The sequence below is a fragment of the Vulpes vulpes genome, chromosome X, assembly GCF_048418805.1.
Source record: "Vulpes vulpes isolate BD-2025 chromosome X, VulVul3, whole genome shotgun sequence".
Lineage (NCBI taxonomy): Eukaryota > Metazoa > Chordata > Mammalia > Carnivora > Canidae > Vulpes > Vulpes vulpes.
The window spans coordinates 78303779-78325310 of record NC_132796.1 but is presented as its reverse complement, the minus strand read 5'-3'; the positions used below and the strand labels follow the sequence as shown (position 1 = coordinate 78325310).

The window sequence follows — 21532 nt, the reverse complement described above, 5'->3', positions numbered from 1 at the left end:
TGGACATTCCTCAAAAAATTAAAAATAGAATTATCATATGATCCAGTAATCACACTACTCAGTCTACACCCAAAAATATGTAAACACTAATTCGAAAGGATATATTCACTCCTACACTTATTGTACCATTATTTACAATAGATTAATTATGGAAGCAGCTCAAGTGTCCACTGACAGATGTATAAACAGGAAGTGATTTCCCTCCCCAAAGAAAGGCATCCTCTACTTTCCCCAATTGCCTTTGGATCAGCAAACAGGAATAACTTTCTGTATTCATAAATGATCGTTAAATCTCATTTTTAGTAGACACTGGAGCTATACTTGATACCTTTAATTGCTTCTAGTTTCCCACCATCCTTTGCCAGGATAATTAAAAAATCTCAGGTGGGACTTACCCATTGAACACATTTTCTCCCTCTCTTCTAACCATTTGCTATCTCTTAGGGACTCTTAACTTCTCAGTATGCCTTTTGCTGCAGGACTTCCACCCTCCTCAACCTATTGAGAATAGACCTTTGGGCACAGTGGGTAACTACTATTAGGTGTGTACCCCAAAGGCCTTTTTCTTGATCTCTTAGAGTCTGATAGCTCAGTATGTCATCTTATGGTGGCTTCCCTCAACTAACTAAGTACAACCTAAAGACTACTCCTGAATTCCCTTAAAATTACTTCAGTTTTCAGTTTAATTTCTTCAGTATCCAATATCCTCTGGGCTCCGTCATCTACAGACATGGGAAAGAATAAAGTACATAGATAGAACCTTTACAAGTCAATATTGACCCCACACTGCCTCTGGCTGAACTGGCCAGTATTCCCTAAAACCCGAAGCACCAGAGGGAGTATGACCATTGTGGCAGATTTCATAGTTAAAGGCTTAATCATTCTTTGAACTAGTGCCTTCAAACTCCTAACCATCCAGTAAAAACAGACTAATGGGCATAGGTACCACTTTATACAAGACATAAAGGCTATAAATCATATGGTATTGCCAACATTTCTTTACAGTCCCCAACCCAAACACTATCCTGGTTTCTATACTTCCAAATTCAACACACTTCAGAGTAGTAGATGTCTGTTTAGTCTTCTTTAGTGTTCCCTTACATCTTGATTTCCAATTCTTTTTCACCATAACATGGGAAAAACAGCAACTTTGTTGTGTTAACTCTAATGCCACAAGACCTCACTGAAACCCCTTCACACTTATCTCAGGTTCTCAATCATAATCTCTAAGACTTACAATTTCTCTGTTCCTCTATCTTAATCCAACATTTAGGTGAGTTGCTCTTATATCCACCTGATCTAATCCCTTCTCAAGAGGGCTATCTCTTGGAAACTTGGACTATGAAAGTACATGCAGTTTGTAAAGATAAATTACAACTTTGTTGGACTCAGATTCACTCTCTAAAACCTGATATAACCTAGGAATACAAATCCCTCTGAGTAGATAGAAGTAAAGCCATTCAAAACTGTCCTCATCCTATTACCAAAAGACAATTTAGCAGATATAGAGGATTGAGAGTATATTGCAGGTGGTTGATTCCCAACTTTTCAGAATTAACTGCCATCTACCATGACATGACTAAAATTGGCATCCCTAATCTTCTGCCTTCAGAGGTCACTACAGAGTTAGCTTTATGAGGAATTCAAAGTTACTATCCACAGCCCTACCATTCTGAGGCACCCCCAAATTATACTATTTCTTTTCTGTTTATACGTAAAAGGAATGGTTAAGTTCTTAGGGTTTTATCTCAGAAATACAATGAAAATCAGAGACTCATTGGGTATTACAACCTTTTTCTCTACCCAGTAGTTAAAAGTATCTCTCTTCTCTAAGGGCAGTAGCTGCAACTATACTTAATCTTGGGGTCACCTTTCTACCTAATGGTATCTATGCAATTCAAACTCTTTTCACCGAAGCACTTGACATTTCTCTGTTCCCAGAGTCACTTCCTATTAATTTCTGTTTCCCTCCTCAGCATATATTATCATCTATAGGAATCATACTCTTTTTAAAAATTGAAATATAATTGGGGTGACTGGGTGGCTCAGTCGGTTAAGTGTCTGACTCTTGGTTTTAACTCAGGTCATGATCTCACGAGATCAAGCTCTGTGGCTGTCTCTGTGCTCAGTGCAGAGTCTGCTTCAGCATCTCTCCCTCTCTTCACTTGCTCTCACTCTCTCAAAGAAATAAATAAAATATTTTTTAAAATGAGACACAATTCACATGTCATAAACTTTATCCTTTTGTAGTGTATAATTAAGGGGTTTTTGGTATATTCACAATGTTGTGCAACCATAACCACTATCTAATTTGCAAAGATTTTCATCATCCCCAAAAGCAAATCCATACTTATTAGTAGTCACTTCTTGGTCCCTCTTTCCCCCAACCATGGCCAACCATTATTCCTCCTTCTATTTCTATAGATTTGCATACTCTGGACTTTTCATGTCAATAGAATCAAACCATATGTGGGCTTTTGTGTCTGGCTTTTTTCACCTATTATTCTTTAAGGTTCATTAATGTTGTATGACATTAAGGTTCATTAATGTTGTATGTTGTATGTATTATTCTTTAAGGTTCATTGATGAAGTATCAGTACTTCATCAGTTTTTCTTGCTAAATAATATTCCATTGTATGCATATACTGTGTTTTGTTTAACCATTCATCAGTTGGTAGACATTTAGGTTGTTTCCACTTTTTGGCTAATATGAATGTTACTATGAACATTCATGCACAAGTTTTTGTGTGGACGTACATTTTTAATTCTCCTAGGTGTATGCCTAGTAATGAAATTGCTAGATCATTTAATTCTATATTTAACCTTTTGAGAAATTATCAAACTCTTCTATAGTGACTATGCCACTCCTACCAGCAATGTATAGTATTTCCACTTCCACATCTTCACAACACTTGTCTTTTTTGATTATAGCCATCCACGTGGATACAAAGCAGCTATCACAATGTGGTTTTGATTTAAATTTTCCTGATGACTAATGTTGCAGAGTGTCTTCACTGTTTATTGGCCAATTATATATTTTGGTGTCATCATATTTTGTCTTCCAGAGAAGGGAGAACTTCATGATTGTTTAAATTTCACTTAAGAACTTTACCTGCAAAAGAAAAGAAAAAACTTTACCTGCCTCCCTCTCTTGTTTATTTATTTACTTATTTATTTATTTATGAGAGAGAGAGAGAAAGCATGAGTGGGGGTATGAAGAGTGGCAGAGATAGAGGGAGAAGCAGACTCCCTGCTGAGTAGGGAGCCCAACTCAGAGTTCAATCCCAGGACCCAGGGATCATGACCTAAGCCAAAGGCACTTAACCAGCTGAGCCACCCAGGTGCCCCTACTTTTCTCTCTCTTATTTCCTTGAAACATGTCTATTAAACCCCGACTAAGGATTCCTTGTAGACAAGTCATATCTTGAGACTAATCAATTATATTCTGAAGTTGAATATGCTGTCACTATTTCCCAAGAGCTTTTTGAATAAAATATCCTTCCTGAAGTCAACTTAGCATAACTAGCTGAACTTACAGGATTGACTCTAGCCTACCAGATAGCAAGGAATCAACAGACTAACATATATACAGAAAACAGTATGCCTTTCATTTGTTTTTTGTTTGTTTGTTTGTTTGTTTGTTTGTTATTTTGGCATGCTACACTAACAACAGGGTTTTCTAACAGCTGCTAGTACTTCCAAAAAGCAGCGTGAGGACTTAATAATCTTAAGATGGCAATACTCAATGGATTAATCTACAAAGTAGTCCTTATCAAAATTCCAAAGGACTTTTCTGGAGAAATTGACGATCTGATGCTAAAATTCATATGGAAATGAATGCCAGAATGTTATTCTGGCAAGGAACTCAGAATAACAAATTCAATCTTGAAAAGCAAGAACAAAGCTGGAGAACTAACACTTTACAACTTCAAAACTTACTACAAACCTAGAGGAATCAAAACAGTGGGATACTGTCATAAGGACAGACCTGTAGATCGGTGGACAAAGTTGAGAGTCCAGAAATAAATTCATACATCTATGGGCAATTGATTTTTAACAAGTATGAGAAGATCATTCAATGGGGAAAAAACAGCATTTTTTTCAACAAATAGTACTGGAACAATGAATATCCACATTAAAAAAATAATCACAATTTGACCCCTAATTCAAATAATATACAAAAATTAATTCAAAGTTAATTGAAGACCTAAATGTAAGTAACACTCAAAAAACACTTAGAAGAAAACATAGTCTAAGTATATATATACACACACACTTTGGATTAGGCAGTCATTTTTTAAATAAGATACCAAGAGGGCAATCAATCAAACAAAAAATAAACTGGACTCCATCAGTGAAATGAACCCACAACTATATGGTCAATTAATCTTTGACAAATCAGGAAAGAATATCCAATGGGAAAGAGTCTCTTCAACAACTGGTGTTGGGAAAACTGGACAGCAACATGGAAAAGAATGAAACGGACCACTTTCTTTTTTAAAAAGACTTATTTTTATTTATTTTAAAGAGAGAGAGAGTATGCAAGTGCAAGCATGGGGAGGACAAAGGGAGAAAGAAGATCACAAGCAGACTCTGCACTGCATTCAGGGACGTTAGATTGAGCACATGTTGGACTCCACGCTGAGTGCAGAGTCGGCTTAAGTCTCTTTCTCCCTCTCCCTCTGCCTCTCCCCCAGAACTCTCTCTCTCTAAAATAAATAAATCTTGGGGGACCTGGGTGCTCAGTGGTTGAGCATCTGCCTTTGGCTCAGGTCGTGATCCTAGGGTCCTGGGATTGAGTCCCACATTGGGCTCCCTGCAGAGAGACTGCTTCTCCCTCTGCCTATGTCTCTGCCCCTCTCTGTGTATCTCTCACGAATAAATAAATAAAATTTTTAATAAAATAAATCTTAAAAAATTAAAAGCCTATGTTCAAAAAAACCTGTGCACAAATGTTAATAACAGTATTAATATAATTAGTCATGTTCTCATTCATTTGGGGAATATAAATAATAGTGAAAGGGAATATAAGGGAAGGGAGAAGAAATGTGTGAGAAATATCAGAAAGGGAGACAGAACATAAAGACTCCTAACTCTGGGAAATGAACTAGGGGTGGTGGAAGGGGAGGAGGGCGGGGGGTGGGGGGGAATGGGTGACGGGCACTGAGGGAGACACTTGACGGGATGAGCACTGGGTGTTTTTCTGTATGTTGGTAAATTGAACACCAATAAAAATTAATTTATTAAAAAAATTAGTCATTACTCAAAAATTGGATACAAACCAAATTATCCACCAACTGATATATGGATAAACAAAATTCAGCATATACATACAATGGAATATTATCCATCCATTAAAAAAAACACAATGCTAAAAAATGTTGAAACATAGATGACCCTTGAAAACATTATGCTAAGTGAAAGAAACCAGACACAAAAGGTCACACGTTGTATGCTTCCTTTATATGAAATGTACAGAATAGGAAAATCTGTAGAGGCAGAAAACATTATTGATTGCCAGGGGTAGAATGTAAAGTGACTGCTTAATGTCTACTAGATTTATCTTTGAGGTAATTAATATGTTCTGGAATTGGATAGTAGTTTGGTTTTGTTTTTTTTTTTTAATTTTTTATTTATTTATGATAGTCACACAGAGAGAGAGAGAGGCAGAGACACAGGCAGAGGGAGAAGCAGGCTCCATGCACCGGGAGCCCGACGTGGGATTCGATCCCGGGTCTCCAGGATCGCGCCCTGGGCCAAAGGCAGGCGCTAAACCGCTGCGCCACCCAGGGATCCCAGTAGTTTGGTTTTATAACATTGTGAATATACTGAAAAACCACTGAATTTCACTCTTTAAAATGATTAAAATAAGGGGGCCTGGGTGGTGCAGTTGGTTAAGCATCCAACTCTTGGTTTCAACTCAAGTCGTGATCACGGGGTCATGAAATCAAGCGATGGACTCCACGCTCAGCATGGAGTCTGCTTGAGATTCTCTCTCTCTCCCTCTGCCCCTTCCATTTATGCTCTCTAAATAAATAAATAAAAGGATAAATAAATAAATAAATCTGTAAAAAATGGTTAAAATAGTGAAATTTATCTCAAAATATTTTAAGTTTTAAAAAGAGGAAAAGTGGGCATTTGCAAGAGTCCTTACATCTAGAAGGCCAATGTAGATGTAACAAAATAAATTTTCTTTTAAGAGCAGCCTTTATATACAAAGGACTTCTAAAAAGGGACAGAAAATCTTCCCAGTATTAACACTTCCTTTGGGCCAAATGTAACATGTTATTTTACACTTTCTCTCTTTCATTATCAAGATTTTTTAGAATGAGGACCACTGGTTAGCTTCTGACTCCTCCACTTGTCTTCTCTCAGGATTCAATACTAACTCCTGGTCCAGCAAGGCCTCTATCTATTGTCAATAGTGCCAGGTAGCATCCCATACAACTGGGAAATAGCAGTCACACCAGATCCCCAGAACTCTGTGGGTCCATGATCTTAAGTTGAGGTGGCATAGCTATAGCATCCGTGCTGACCAAATTTCTTGGGCTCTGATGGCTCCTCACAGCCATTTTTGCATCTGAACTACCACCATTCTGCTTGACCCACCAAGCCTGCAGCCCAAAGGCACCATGTTCTTTGGTGGCCTGGGAGTTTTTCAGCTACAGCCATGGTCAAGATCCACAGAAGCTGCTGCAGCCTTCAGATCACAGAAGTAGGAGTGGATGGAGTTGCTTATTGACTCAGGGCCAAGACTGTAGTGGCAAGGGTTCTGCATCACTGAAATACCCAAATCACTGGCCAAATCACTAGCCATCCCACCTCTGGGCCTTCTTCAGCTCACAGGCCAGCCTGATCAGAATATCCCCAGTGCTGGAGCTCCAATTTCACCTTGTTTTTTGTTAAAATGACTACTTGATCTTTTCTTTTTTTTACTTGATCTATTCGGGTTTTATTTTTTAAAAAGATTTTATTTATTTCTGAGAGAGAGAGAGAGAGAGAGAGAGAGAGAGAGAGAGAGAGGTGCAGAGACACAGGCAGAGGGAGAAGCAGGCTCCACGCAGGGAACCTGATGCAGGACTTGATCCCGGGACTCCAGGATCAGGCCTTGGGCTGAAGGCAGGCGCTAAACCACTGAGCCACCCAGGATACCCTCTATTTGGGTTTTAAAATTAAAACTTCCAGAACACCTGGGTGGTTCAGCAGTTGAGTGTCCGCATTTGGCTCAGGGCATGATCTCTGGGATCGAGTCCCATATCAGGCTTCTTTCGGGGTGCCTGCTTTGCCCTCTGCCTATGCCCCGTCTCTCTCTCTGTGTGTCTCATGAGTAATTAATTAATTAATTAATTAAAACCTCTTAAGGCAGCTGGGTGGCTCAGTGGTTGAGCATCTGCCTTTGGCTCAGGTCATGATCCCAGGGTCCTGGGATTAAGTCCCACATCAGGCTCTCCACAGGGAGCCTGCATCTCCCTCTGCCTATGACGCTGATTCTCTCTCTGTGTCTGTCATGAATAAATAAATAAAATATTAAAAAAATGAAAACTTCTAAACATTCCAAATACTTGCAACTACCTTGGCCTAAGGCAGTCTCATTGGCCCAAAGGAGCCCTTCCTGGTGAACATCAACTGTCACCTTTTGAATACATCACAGGCAGACCAGGGAGATTGGGCATAACAATCTGATTTTCGACTCTACTTTGCTGTAAGCAAATTAGGACCTAGTACTGGAGAACACGAATGCAATATATCTAGACTTATCACCAATAGGTTCAAACTGCCTTTCTGGGCCAGATCCCCTGCTTTCATAAGGAGACTTTCAACATTTATTTCATATCCTGGAGTTGAGACTCCCATAAGGGTATAAATAAAATGACATACTGTGACTTTACTTTCCTGTTGAGGAGATCTCAATACATGGTCACTCTTGTCACAGTGCAATGAAATGATTAATACTGCCATTCTTACAGCCTACCTTGAGGCAACAAACTGTAGGGTTATCACAACTACAAACCTTTTCACACTAATACTGATGGGTTAGAGTAGAAAATCTCACAAGCGTATGCAGCCCCTGGTAACCACATGACCACAGGCACCCCATCAGCAAAAGGAGACAACATGGCTCATAGACCACTGCACATGTGCACAGAGGCTGGGGGGTGGGGAGGGGTAGCAACATGTGCAAATAGGCCCTTAGGGACTTTTCCTGACCAGAGACTGGCGATGAGAGACTAAGTTTTGTGGGGTTTTTTTCTGTTTTTTTTTTGTTTGTTTGTTTCTTCTTTGTTTTTGTATATTTTTTTATTGGAGTTCAATTTGCCAACATATAGCATAACACCCAGTGCTCATCCCATCAAGTGCCCCCTTCAGTGCCCGTCACCCAGTCACCCCATCCCCCCGCCCAACTTCCTTTCCATTACCCCTCGTTTGTTTCCCAGAGTTAGAGGTCTCTCATGTTCTGTCACCCTCTCTGATATTTTCCACTCATTTTCTTTCTTTTCCCCTTTATTCCCTTTCACTATTTTTTATATTCCTCAAATGAATGGACCATATAATGTTTGTCCTTCTCCTTCTCCGATTGACTTACTTCACTCAGCATAATACCCTCCAGTTCCATCCGCTTTGAAGCAAATGGTGGGTATTTGTTGTTTCTAATGGCTGAGTAAAATTCCATTGTATACATAGACCACACCTCCTTTATCAATTCATCTTTCGATGGACACTGAGGCTCCTTCCACATTTTGGCTATTGTGGACATTGCTGCTATAAACATTGGGGTGCAGGTGTTCCGGCGTTTCACTGCATCTGTATCTTTGGGGTAAATCCCCAGCAGTGCAGTTGCTGGGTCGTAGGGCAGGTCTATTTTTAACTCTTTGAGGAAGCTCCACACAGTTTTCCAGAGTGGCTGCACCAGTTCACATTCCCACCAACAGTGCAAGAGGGTTCCCCTTTCTCCACATCCTCTCCAACATTTGTTGTTTCCTGTCTTGTTAATTTTCCCCATTCTCACTGGTGTGAGGTGGTATCTCATTGTGGTTTTGATTTGTATTTCCCTGATGGCAAGTGATGCAGAGCATTTTCTCATGTGCTTGTTGGCCATGTCTATGTCATCCTCTGTGAAATTTCTGTTCATTTCTTTGGCCCATTTCATGATTGGATTGTTTGTTTCTTTGCTGTTGAGTTTAATAAGTTCTTTATAGATCTTGGATACTAGCCCTTTATCTGAGAGGTCATTTGCAAATATCTTCTTCCATTCTGTAGGTTGTTTTTTAGTTTTGTTGACTATTTCTTTTGCTGTGCAGAAGCTTTTTATCTTGATGAAGTCCCAATAGTTCATTTTTTATTTTGTTTCCCTTACCTTCATAGATGTATCTTACAAGAAGTTACTATGGCCAAGTTCAAAAAGGGTGTTGCCTGTCTTCTCCTCTACCATGGCCATACCACCCTGAACGCACCCGTTCTCATCTGTGTTCTCCTCTAGGATTTTGATGGATTCTTGTCTCACATTTAGATCTTTCATCCATTTTGAGTTTATCTTTGTGTATGGTGAAAGAGAATGGTCTAGTTTCATTCTTCTGCACGTGGCTGTCCAATTTTCCCAGCACCATTTATTGAAGATACTGTCCTTTTTCCAGTGGATAGTCTTTCCAACTTTGTCAAATATTAGTTGACCATAGAGTTGAGGGCCCATTTCTGGGTTCTCTATTCTGTTCCGTTGATCTAGGTGTCTGTTTTTGTGCCAGTACCACCCTGTCTTGATGATCATAGCTTTGTAGTACAACTTGAAATCCGGCATTGTGATGCCCCAGGCTCTGGTTTTCTTTTTCAATATTCCCCTGGCTATTCAGGGTCTTTTCTGATTCCACACAAATCTTAAGATGATTTGTTCCAACTCTCTATAGAAAGTCCATGGTATTTTGAAAGGGATTGCAATTAATGTGTAAATTACCCTGGGTAGCATTGGCATTTTCACAATATTAATTCTTCCAATTCATGAGCTGGAATATTTTTCCATCTCTTTGTGTCTTCCTCAATTTCTTTCAGAAGGGTTCTGTAGTTTTTAGGGTATAGATCCTTTTCCTCTTTGGTTAGGTTTATTCCTAGGTATCTTATGCTTTTGGGTGCAATTGGGAATGGGATTGACTCCTTAATTTCTCTTTCTTCAGTTTTACTGTTAGTGTATAGAAATGGCACTGATTTCTGGGCATTGATTTTATATCCTGCCACATTGCCGAATTGCTGTATAAGTTCAAGCAATCTTGGGGTGGAGTCTTTTGGGTTTTACATGTATAATATCATGTCATCTGCAAAGAGGGAGAGTTTGACTTCTTCTTTGCCAATTTGAATGCCTTTTATTTCTTTTTGTTGCCTGATTTCTGAGGCTAGGACTTCTAGTACTATTGTGAATGGCATTGGTGAGAGTGGACATCAGTCAATTGAGCGTCTGAGTCTTGGTTATTGGCTTGCTTCAGTTTTCTATTTCTTCCTGCTGCAGTTTGGGAGTCTGTGGTTTTCCAAAAATGCATCCATTTCTTCTAGATTGCCTAATTTATTGGTGTACAGTTGCTCATAACATGTTTTTAAAATTGTTTGTATTTCCTTGATATTGGTGGTGATCTCTCCTTTTTCATTCGTGATTTTATTAATTTGAGTCTTTTCTCTTTTGTTTTTAATAAGGCTGGCTCCTGGTTTACCTATCTTCTTAATTATTTCAAAGAACAAACTAATGGTTTTGTTTATCTGTTCTACAGTTTTTCTGGTGTCTATTTCTTTGAGTTCTGCTCGAATCTTTATTAACTCTCTTCTTCTGTGGGGTGTAGGTTTTATTTGCTGTGTCTTCTCCAGTTCCTTTAGGTGCAAGGTTAGCTTGTGTATTTGAGTATTTTCCAGTTTTTTAAGGGATGCTTTTATTGTGATGTATTTCCTTCTCAGGACTACTTTGGCTGTATCCCAAAGATTTTGAATGGCTGTATCTTCATTCTCATTAGTTTCCATGAACTTCTTTGATTCTTCTCTAATTTCCTGGTTGACCCTTTCATCTTTTAGCAGGATGGTCTTTAACCTCCACATGTTTGAATTTCTTCCGAATTTCTTCTTGTGATTGAGTTCTAGTTTCAAAGCATTATGGTGTGAAAATATGCAGGGGACAATCCCAATCTTTTCCTATCGGTTAAGACCTGATTTGTGGTCTATTCTGGAGAAAATTCCATGTGCCCTTGAGAAGAATATGTATTCAGTTGCATTTGGATGTAAAGTTCTGTAAATATCTGTGAAGTCCATATGGTCCAGTGTGTCATTTAAAGCTCTTGTTTCTTTGGAGATGTTATTCTTAGGAGATCTGTCATTTGCAGAAGGCGCCAAATTGAAGTCTCCCAGTAGAATGTATTATTATCTAAATATGTCTTAACTTTGGTTATTCGTTGATTGATATACTTGGCAGCTCCCACATTATGGGCATAAATATTCATGATTGTTAGGTCCTCTTGTTGCATAGTCTCTTTAAGTATGATATTGTGTCCCTCTTCATCTCTTACTACAGTCTTTGGGATAAACTTTAATTTATCTGATATGAGGATTGCCACCCCTGCTTTCTTCTGAGAACCATTGGAATGGTAAATGGTTCTCCACCCTTTCATTTTCAGGCTGGAGGTGTCCTTAGGTCTAAAATGAGTCTCTTATACACAGCAAATAGATGGGTCTCTCTTTTATATGCAGTCTGAAACCCTGCATCTTTTGATGGGATCATTAAGCCCATTCACATTCAGAGTTACTATTAAAAGATATGAATTTAGTGTCATCATAATACCTATTCAGTCCCTGTTTTGTGGATTATTTCTTTGGGTGTCCTCTTTCTTTTACAGAGTCCCCCTTAATATTTCTTGCAGAGCTGGTTTGGTGGTCACATATTCTTTCAGTTTCTGCCTATCTTGGAAGCTCTTTATCTCTCCTTCTATTCTGAATGAAAGCCTTGCTAGATAAAGTATTCTTGGCTGCATGGTCTTCTCATTTAGGACCCTGAGTATATCCTTCCAGCCCTTTCTGGCCTGCCAGGTCTCTGTGGGGAGGTTTGCAGTTAATCTAATAGTTCTCCCCATATAAGTTAGGGATCTCTTGTCTCTTGCTTCTTTAAGGATTTTCTCTTTATCTGTGGAATTTGAAAGTTTCACTATTAAATGTGGAGGTGTTGAACGGTTTTTATTGATTTTACGGGGGGGCCTCTGTATCTTCTGGATCTGAATGCCTGTTTCCCTCCCCAAATGAGGGAAGTTCTCAGCTATGAATTGTTCAAATATGCTTTCTGGCCTTCTGTCCCTCTTGGCGCCCTCTGGAACCCAAATTAAACAAATATTTTTTCCTTCTGAGGTTGTCATTTATTTCCCTTAACCTTTCCTCATGGTCTTTTAATTGTTTTTCTCTTTTTTCCTCAACTTCCTTCCTTGCCATCAACTTGTCTTCTATGTCACTCACTCTTTCTTCTACCTCATTAGCTCTCGTCGTTAGGGCCTCCAGTTTGGATTGCATCTCATTTAATTGATTTTTAACTTCAGCCTGATTAAATATAAATTCTGCAGTCATGATGCCTCTTGAATCCTTATGCTTTTTTCCAGAGCCACCAGTAGCTTTATAATTGCATTTCTGAATTGGCTTTCTGACATTGAATTGTAATCCAAGTTCTGTAACTCTGTGGGAGAGAGTACTGTTTCTTTTTTTTTTTTTTAAAGGATTTATTTATTTATTTATTTGTCATAGTCACAGAGACAGAGAGAGGCAGAGACACAGGCAGAGGGAGAAGCAGGCTCCATGCACTGGGAGCCTGACGTGGGATTCGATCCCGTGTCTCCAGGACCGCTCCCTGGGCCAAAGGCAGGCGCCAAACCACTGCGCCACCCAGGGATCCCGAGAGTACTGTTTCTGATTCTTTCTTTTGTGGTGAGTTCTTCTTTCTAATCATTTTGCTCAGTGCAGAGTGGCTGTATGTGCGGGCTGCATCAAGAATATCAACCACGACCTACGTAAATTTCACCCTAGATGATTCTGCCGAGGTCAGAGACCAGAAATTGAAAACAAAGATCAGAATGAAATAAAACAAAAGGACCACTAAAGTGAAAAACAAAGTTTAAATATAGTAGTAAAAAATAAAAGACCAGAAATCCTAAGGAAGTGGAGAAAAAAAAAAAAGAAAAAAAGGGGAGGACTGGGAGATGGTGGTGCTGACAAAGTTGTAGTGGAAGGAGAATGTAGTCTACCTGAGGGGTCCTAGAGGGTGATCCTCTTGGTTCTGAGTATATTAAGTTCTGTATGTTAGAAGATGCTCAGTCCCAAATTTATATAAATCAGAAATACTTATAGATGGCCCCAACATTGATCACCAAAATATAAATGAGATAAAATAGGGGAAGCAGAATGGGAATGAGCAATCTCACAGAATGAACCGGCATTGTATACTACTTGGTTCTGGGTGCATACTGGTCATGTTTTAGAAGGTATTAACTTCCGCCATTGTAGAACAAAATGAGGCAGAGAAAACAAAAAAATACAGAACAACAACAACAAAAAAACACATCTTGTATATCTCCCAAAATTAAGTTGGTTATGTTGAAGAGAATCTAGAAGTAGAAAATATATCTAGGACCTGTAATTGTAGAAATATGAAAGTCAAAAAGGAAGAATCTTAAAAATGAAGAGGTGGTAAAATACTGTAATTAATGTGCAAAAACAGAAAACAATTGGAAATTTACAGTCTGATATAAAAATGAGCTGTACTGGAAAAAGGAAGAAAAAAAGGGGGCACCCTGTGGTTCTATATACTGTAAATCCCTCGACTTCCCCTGGAGCTTTCCAGCACTGCTTGGTTAAAACTTGCTCTTCCCCCAGTCCTTCCAGCTGGTCTTCTGCGGGAGGTGCCTGCTGTGCTGATTCTCAGGTGTGTGCACCTGAGGAAGCTGCCCTGCTCTCCGACGGGTGCCAGGCTCAGTGGGAGCTGTTTATCTAGTGAGGCCCCTGCCCCGTCCCAGGCACATGGTGACACCAGGAGGAACAACACTGGTGGCGGCCAGGTCTCCAGCTCTAGAGTCAGCTCCCGCAGTAACTACTGCAGTCTCCCAGTCCACACTGGCCTAGATGCCCCTGGGGGCGGGGGTGCTGCTGATCTGCACATCTAGGGGGCGCCCAGCGGCAGAATAGTCCTCCCTGTCCTATGCCCTCCCTGCCTCCGCCTATCCCTGGAGGGAGTGCAGGATCCTGGGCTGTGTACACCGGTGCCCTGGGATCGGGGCCTGTGCTGCTGGAATCGCGCCCCCGGGGCCGCAGCTCCTGAAGGCAGGAGGGCGCAGCCCACTCCGCCCGGAGCCGCCACCTGAGCTTCTCCCGAGGCCCCGCCGGGCGCGCGCTCCAGCCCTTTACAGTCTGTGGCGCGCTCTCCCCTGGAGGCACACTTCCTCTGTTAGTGACCTCAGGAGACTGGAGGCTCCACTGCCCCTCCTGCAATTCTGAGCAAGTTCCATGCTAAGCGTCTTTCTGTCCGGGAAGTATCCGGTGAGGATTTTTAAAGTTCCTGCTTCTCGGGGCTGGGCTTTCCTGTCCCAGGGGGTTCTCTCTGCCCATCCTTAGCTCAGCTTCTTGCGGGGCCCCTCCCCCACTTATTTATTTATTTTTTTCTGCTTTCTTCCCCTGTGGGAGTGAAAACCCTTCTCTCTGTAGCATTCCAGCTATTCTCTCTTTAAATCTCAGGTCGAATTTGTAGGTTTTCAGGATGATTTGAAGATTATCTAGGTAAATTGGTAGGGACAGATGACTTGGGGGACCCTACTCCTCCGCCATCTTGCCCTGCCCCCCAGACTCTAAGTTTTGCACCTGAGTTTGCATATTTTAGTTGAAGTTGCTATAGACAATTTCCAATGTCACCAATAGAGGCCTCTGATATTGGGGAGCAGGAATTGTACAGGCTGTAAAGCAACATGCCTGACCATTACACAATTGCTTTTGAGCAGTGAGAGCGGGAGTGGGAGCTGCCTCTTTGGCTTGAAAACAGGAGGCTGCTGTAGGCAGTGAGGGAGGTGGGGTAAATGGGAGTACAACAAACAGGTATTTGGAGCCCAGGTCCCTCTGATTCCAAAGCCCATGTCCTTCTAACCTAAACCTTGCTCTTGGAGCCCAGCACATAATAGTTATCAGTAAACATCACTTGAATAAATAAATTTGCACAATGGCTTCTTTCTGCAAATCTCTTGCCCTTCACCTCTAGTGAAATCCTGCACCATCTGTCAAGGCCTAGCTTCAGCAGCCTCTTCCATGAAGCTTTCCCTGATTTTATGCCCCCTCTTAACCACAACAGATATGACCTCCTCTGCAGCTATGGAGTGGTGGGGGGATATGGGTAGACATTATTGCTGGGAGTGCAGAAGTATGTTGGGTCCTCTGGGATAGGACAGAATTGGACTGAAGGGAGAATCCTGAGTTTTGCAGATGGATTTTTGCACTTGAGTTTGTCTATTGCAGATAAAGTTGACACAGAGGAATTTACTTTGTTAAATCCATGACATAACAACCTATACTGAATCCTACTTTAGAGAAGTGCCTGGAAATTTTTATTTTTAACAAGTAGACCTGGTAATTGTTATAATCAGGCATATTCTGGAAACTCTCCTCATCTAACCCTCTCAATCTGCAGATAAGAAAACTGAGGCCCAGATCACGAAACTAAATTATGCAATGTCACATAGCCAGTTAATGATAGAACCAGGATAAAGTTTAATCAGTTATGTCTTCTAAAATAGCCTTATATTAATTCCTCAAAAACAGTGCTGTGTCTCAAATGTCATTTGGCAACTACATGTATGAATGAATATATAAGACTAGCACTTGCCACCTACCAGGATTCCAGGGAATGGAATGCCAGATGGGTAAACTTTGATATAAAAAAAGTGAAGAATTGGTCGGGAACATGAGACAGTACACAGCTATGTGAATAAAGCAGAGGGGACAAGGAATAACATAGAATGTATTATAGGTTGTTTTTTTTAAATCATAATAATGTATTATTTCATTAATTCCACTATTTTTTAAAAGATTTTATTTATTTATTCATGAGAGACATACACAGAGAGAGAAGCAGGCCCCACGCAGGGAGCCTGATGTGGGACTCGATCCCTGGTCTCCAGGATCGGGCCCTGGGCTGAAGGCGGCGCTAAACTGTTGAGCCACCAGGGCTGCCCTAATTCCACTAATTTGTACTGAATGCCTACTACTCGTCGGGGATTGTTCTCGAGTAAGGCTATTGGAGGAAACCAAACAGACATTCCACAAGCCTTGGATATGGAAAGAGAAATTATGTTCAGAAGATATTCTGAATAATAGGAGGTAGATAGTTATGTGTCTCTATGAATCCGGACCTTGAGGGATCAAAGTATGGCCTGGAAACATAGACCTGGTAGTCATCAGCACATACATTAAAGTTGAAGCCATGGAACTAGGGAGAGATGTTGAGAGGAGCAGAGATGAGGACAGAAGACTGAAGGAACAGCTGTTTAAGGAAAAGATACAAGAATAAGAGTGTACAAAGGAAGCAGCAAGAGGAATGGAAGGCAAATAAGCAGTGAGGGGGATGGGATCACTGATTGCTCTGTCACTGCAACCCCCTGAGATCTTAATCATGCCACCTTCTTCTCTAGTTGCTATTCATCATCACTTGAATGTTCCCTACAAAATGCCAGAGTGAGCCTTTAGAAATTATTTATGCCAGGGAATCTCAACCGTGACACTACTGACATTTGGGGCCAGAAAATTCTTTGTTGTGAGGAGCTGTCCTGTGTATTGTAGGATGTTTAGCTGCATCCCTGGCCTCTACCCACTTGATTCAATAAGACACATACCCTCCACAGGGCCACAGGCCATTACCACTAAAAATGACTCCAGACGAAATGGATCTCAGTTGATAACCACTGATCTACACAATCCTCTCATCTCTGAAATTCTGGTAGGAGACATTCAAGTGGTGAACCTCAGGCAGATCGTAGGAGAGTCTGGAACTCAGGAGAAAGGTATGGATGAAGGTAGAGATTTGGCAGTTTATCAACATATTGTGGTAGTTGAAGCCATGAGCATGGATGAAATCACCCAAGGACAGATACAGCATCAAAAGAGAACAAGATACAGTACAGAACCCTGGAGAGCACTGTCATTTAAAGGGGAACCTAAGAAGAAAATTCGAAGAAGGAAGAATAGTTCTATGAATGCTACTACTATCACTTACTACCAATTGCCATGTGCCAGTGGCTGCTAAGTGTTTCATCAGCATCAGCTCATTTAATCCTGAACAAAACTTTATGAATAGGCATTATCATCCCCTGAGACGGAAACTGAGCCCCCAGAGACATTATGTCCAAGTTTATGTGGCTAGTTGGTGGCAGAGCCAGGATTTAAACCCAGATTTGGCTGCCTTTTCAGTTCACACCCTTGCTGCCAGGAAATCTGGAAACAGTGATCCTGGGACCCAAGAGATAAAGGAGTATAAGGAGCAACTGAGTAATCCATAATATAGTATCAACCAGGGCAACAACTTGGGTAGGTCAGATAAGTACAGAAAAAATCTAGTTGATTAGCAACAAAGATGTCATGGGTGACCTTGGTGAGGATGGTTTCAGTTGGTGGTGGGAATTCAGGCTATATTGCAAACAAGTGAGAGACCAGAGAGAAAATAAATGGAAACAGTGAGTGCAGACTATTCAAAAAGTTTAGATTTGAGGAAAAGAAGATAGATAAGGTGTAGCTACAGGGAGAGAATGGTCTAGTGTCTAGGGAGGTATTTTTCCTTATTACAAAATTTACATGTTTAATGTAGAAAGTTTAGAAAATATTGGTGAATCAAAGGTATTCCACAAACCACAAACCACCCTGGATAACATTTTAGCATCTACCTCTCTGGCCCATCACTGCCTTATACAACATACACATACATTTTTACAAAAATGCTATCAAACCATTCATATTGTTCTGTAATTTGTTTTTCAATTAAAATACATTGTAAACACTGCTGTGATAACAAATGTTCTGTGCAAGCATCATTCCAATAGATGCTTGATATTCTTATAGGCTGTATTGAAACATTATATCTTATACTGTCAGCATCCTTCTCTCTTCTTCTCCCCTCTTCTTTCTCTTGTGTTTTCTTGTCTTCTCTTCTGTTCTCATCCTTTCCCTTCCCTTCCACTCCTTTTCCTTCTATCTTCCTCATTCTCTTCCCTCTTACCCCACCCCCTACATACATAAGATTTTGTGCAGTGAAAATGTAGTTAATTCAGTGAAAATAGATTTAATTTTGAGTAAAATATCAGAGAAATACTTTTTTGACAAGAAAATTTGTTTTTTCAAGATGAATCATACTTGAGCTATTTATACCCAGCAGTGTATGTGTGTACAGTGTATGTATGTGACAAAGAGAAGCTGGTAGAGAAGGAGAGGTTGAAGATACAGCTGGGTAACAGGAAGGGGGGTGTTCAAACAATGGATCAAAGTTCCTAAGAAGAAAGGAGCATATAGAACATAGATGTCATGCTTAACCCTAGGCAGATACCTATAAGCCTGTGAGTTGATTCAGATTTGGTGGCAGGAAGTTGATGTTATTTCTGGCCTCTGTATTTATGGTAAAGTGAGAGTCCAGGTTATCTGTTGAGAGACAGGAGGAAAGGAACTTAGGAAAACTGATGAGCTGAACTGGCTTTTTGGGTGAATGGGAGGAAATGCTGATGAAAGGCATAGAAAGGATCCATGGCAATGTGGAAATCCCAGCTGAGACTGAAGTTAATCCCCATGCATAGGAGGCAGACATTTTGGGTTGACCTAGGTTCATGATTCTGCTATTATAAAAGTACAGTGGGTGGACTAGTGGTAAGGAAGTTTGAAAATATTAGTAAGATAGTTAACTGGGGTTGAAATGAAGAAGACAGGGTTGATAGATTGCTCTGGAAATAATGGAAGAGCCAAAGGACTAAAGAGTTAAATGAGTTAGAAGAGTAACTTTAGTGACAATAAAACAAAGACTAGAGGGATAGAAGGTGTTGATCAGAAAAGTGGAACTCTAGCCATCAGGGATGCCACAACTCCAGGACACAAGGATTGAGACCTGATGCCTGAGACCAGTGCCACTCCAGGCCATGCCAATGCAGAAACTACAACTTCTGGATTTGCTACCATAATTAGTCCAAATGGGCAGAAGCTATATAGATGCTAGGTTGAGGGATCTCTAGCCATTAGGCTTGATTTCCATTCTCTTACAAGATCTGCTCAGACTAAATCCACTAGCCCTTCACCCTAGTTATCACTACTACTCCTCCCCCAGCACCTATTCCACCACCATCTCCATAATGCCATGTATTTCCTTGCTCCTGAATCAGCACTCCACTCTTCCTCCACCCCCAGAAATTTTCCTCTGTACCCACACACTGCCTCACCATATCCAGTAAACCATCATATATACTCAAACGCTTCATCAAATCTGTTATGTAAGACTTCGTGGCCACCTCTGCAGCCCTCTAGAGTAGGGCTTATCTTTTCTGTTCTCAAAGCAAGGTGAACAGTGAAATTAATATTCTGCTTGCTCCCCATTTCTGCTTTCAGACCATTACTTCCCTATGCTCCTGAAACACACCCCAAAAGTATAAAAACTAAATCCAATCCTTTGAGGTCATGTAATTATATGCCTTCTTTCCCTCTTTACCACTCATCAAATTCCCTTTGGGCCACTCCTTTTTTTTAATTGGAGTTCGATTTGCCAACATATAGCATAACACCCAGTGCTCATCCCATCAAGTGCCCTCCTCAGTCCCCATCACCCAGTCACCCCCACCCCCCGCCCACCTCCCTTTCCACCACCCCTTGTTCATTTCCCAAAGTTAGGAGTCTCTCATGTTTTGTCTCCCTTTGGGCCACTCCTTTTTATTTACTATTGGCTTTGGCTCCTGATCCACAGCTTTTCTTCCCACTTTAAGGCCTCGCCCTATCTTGAGTGATTTCAATATCTCCACAACTAACCTGACATCTCAGTTCCTTGACCCCTTCATCTCAAAATACCTTCTCTTTCTCTGTAATCACACACACCCATAGCTAAGCCCCAGATCTTGCTATTACCTGAAACGGCTTCATCCCCAAAGTCATGAGTTCAAGCATCCTTATCCCTAGCCATAACCTCCTCTTCCCAGGTTTTTTCAATTAGCACTGTGATCACTCCTCAGCAACTAAAGTCCATGGAACCATCTATTTTCTCCCAATCTATCAGGGCTCTATTTTTACTTCCTTCGTTACTTAGCCAAGATGCCATGGTTCATCATTTTAGTAACATTTTTGGCCGTATTAAGCTTCCTTGCCTTAAACTTGTTTTGTAAAACCCCTACTCCGCTAAATCCAACTCTGTATTCTCTGTATCTTCACCTGAGCACTGTTAGAGAAGTTCACACAACAGATCGCACTGATTTACAAGAAATTCAAGATCATTGATCCTAAATACATCCACATCACTGCCAGATAATCCTAGTAAATTTCTTTGGTCAGCTCATTCTCCAGAACAAATATTTCTATCATTTTCCATCTCCTCAAGCCCTGAGTTCTCCTTCATATATCTGTATCCTCTCTTCACATCCACCCCTGCTCTCAGTTCTTCCAGCATCACAGAGAAAATTATCTGCTTCCATCCTCATCTTATTCTCATTTGTTTCAAGAGAAAAAGTGGTACCACTTCTCTTCAATAGTAATCTCTTTATGCATACTTTTGATCTCATTGTCTGCTATCTTTCAGGAGCCTTGTGTTGTTATTAATGATCCCTTCTCTTGTTTGTTCAATTTTTCCCTCCCCATTGGATCCTTTCACAACAAGTTTGAACATGTTCAAACACCTCCATTTTTTAAAGCGCCTCCATTTTAAAAAATGAACAAAAAAGGCTTAACTCCACACTTCACTCAAGCTACCACCATTCCTTTCACAGCCAAACTTCTTGAAAGAGTTGTCTCCTCTTAATGTCATTGTTTCCTTGCCTCCTATTTATACCGCATCCCATTTCCATCCGGCTTCCAGCCCCTTACTTATGGCAAAACACCTCTGAGTAGGTCACAGTAACCTCTGTATTGTCAAAACTGACAGGCATTTTTCATTTCTTATCTTGCTAGACTTGGCAACATTTGACCAGTTAATCACTTCCTCCTTGAAATGTTCACATTCCTTGGCTTTTAAAAAATTGAACATATTATGATTATAGATTCATATGCAGTTGTAAGAAATAATACACAAATCTCACTTAGGCTTCACCCACTTTTTTCTAGCCGTAACATCCTGAAAAACTACATTATAATATCCTAACCAGAATATTGACAAAGATAGTCAAAATACAGAATAATTCCATTACTACAAGGATGTCTTATGATGCTTTTTATAGCCACAGCCACTTCTAAGTGCTCCCAGATCCTTGCTCTCCCCTATTTCTGCCCTTAATCACTAATATGTCCTCCATCTCTAAATTTTGTCATTTCAATAATTTTATATAAATGG

The 21532-nt window shown here is 40.5% G+C and overlaps 1 protein-coding gene across 8 annotated transcripts in view; it reads right to left on the bottom strand.

Moving 5' to 3' along the window:
- Window positions 1-21532, bottom strand: part of VSIG1 (V-set and immunoglobulin domain containing 1) — a 150445-nt gene that overhangs the window by 75184 nt on the left and 53729 nt on the right. Inside the window, exon 13 of one of the 8 annotated variants that reach the window (XR_011998081.1) lies at window positions 2872-3112. The exons of the other annotated variants lie outside the window; for them this stretch is intronic. The gene's annotated coding sequence lies outside the window, so the exon portion shown is untranslated. The remainder of the gene's footprint in view (window positions 1-2871; window positions 3113-21532) is intronic. 8 annotated transcript variants of the gene reach the window in all.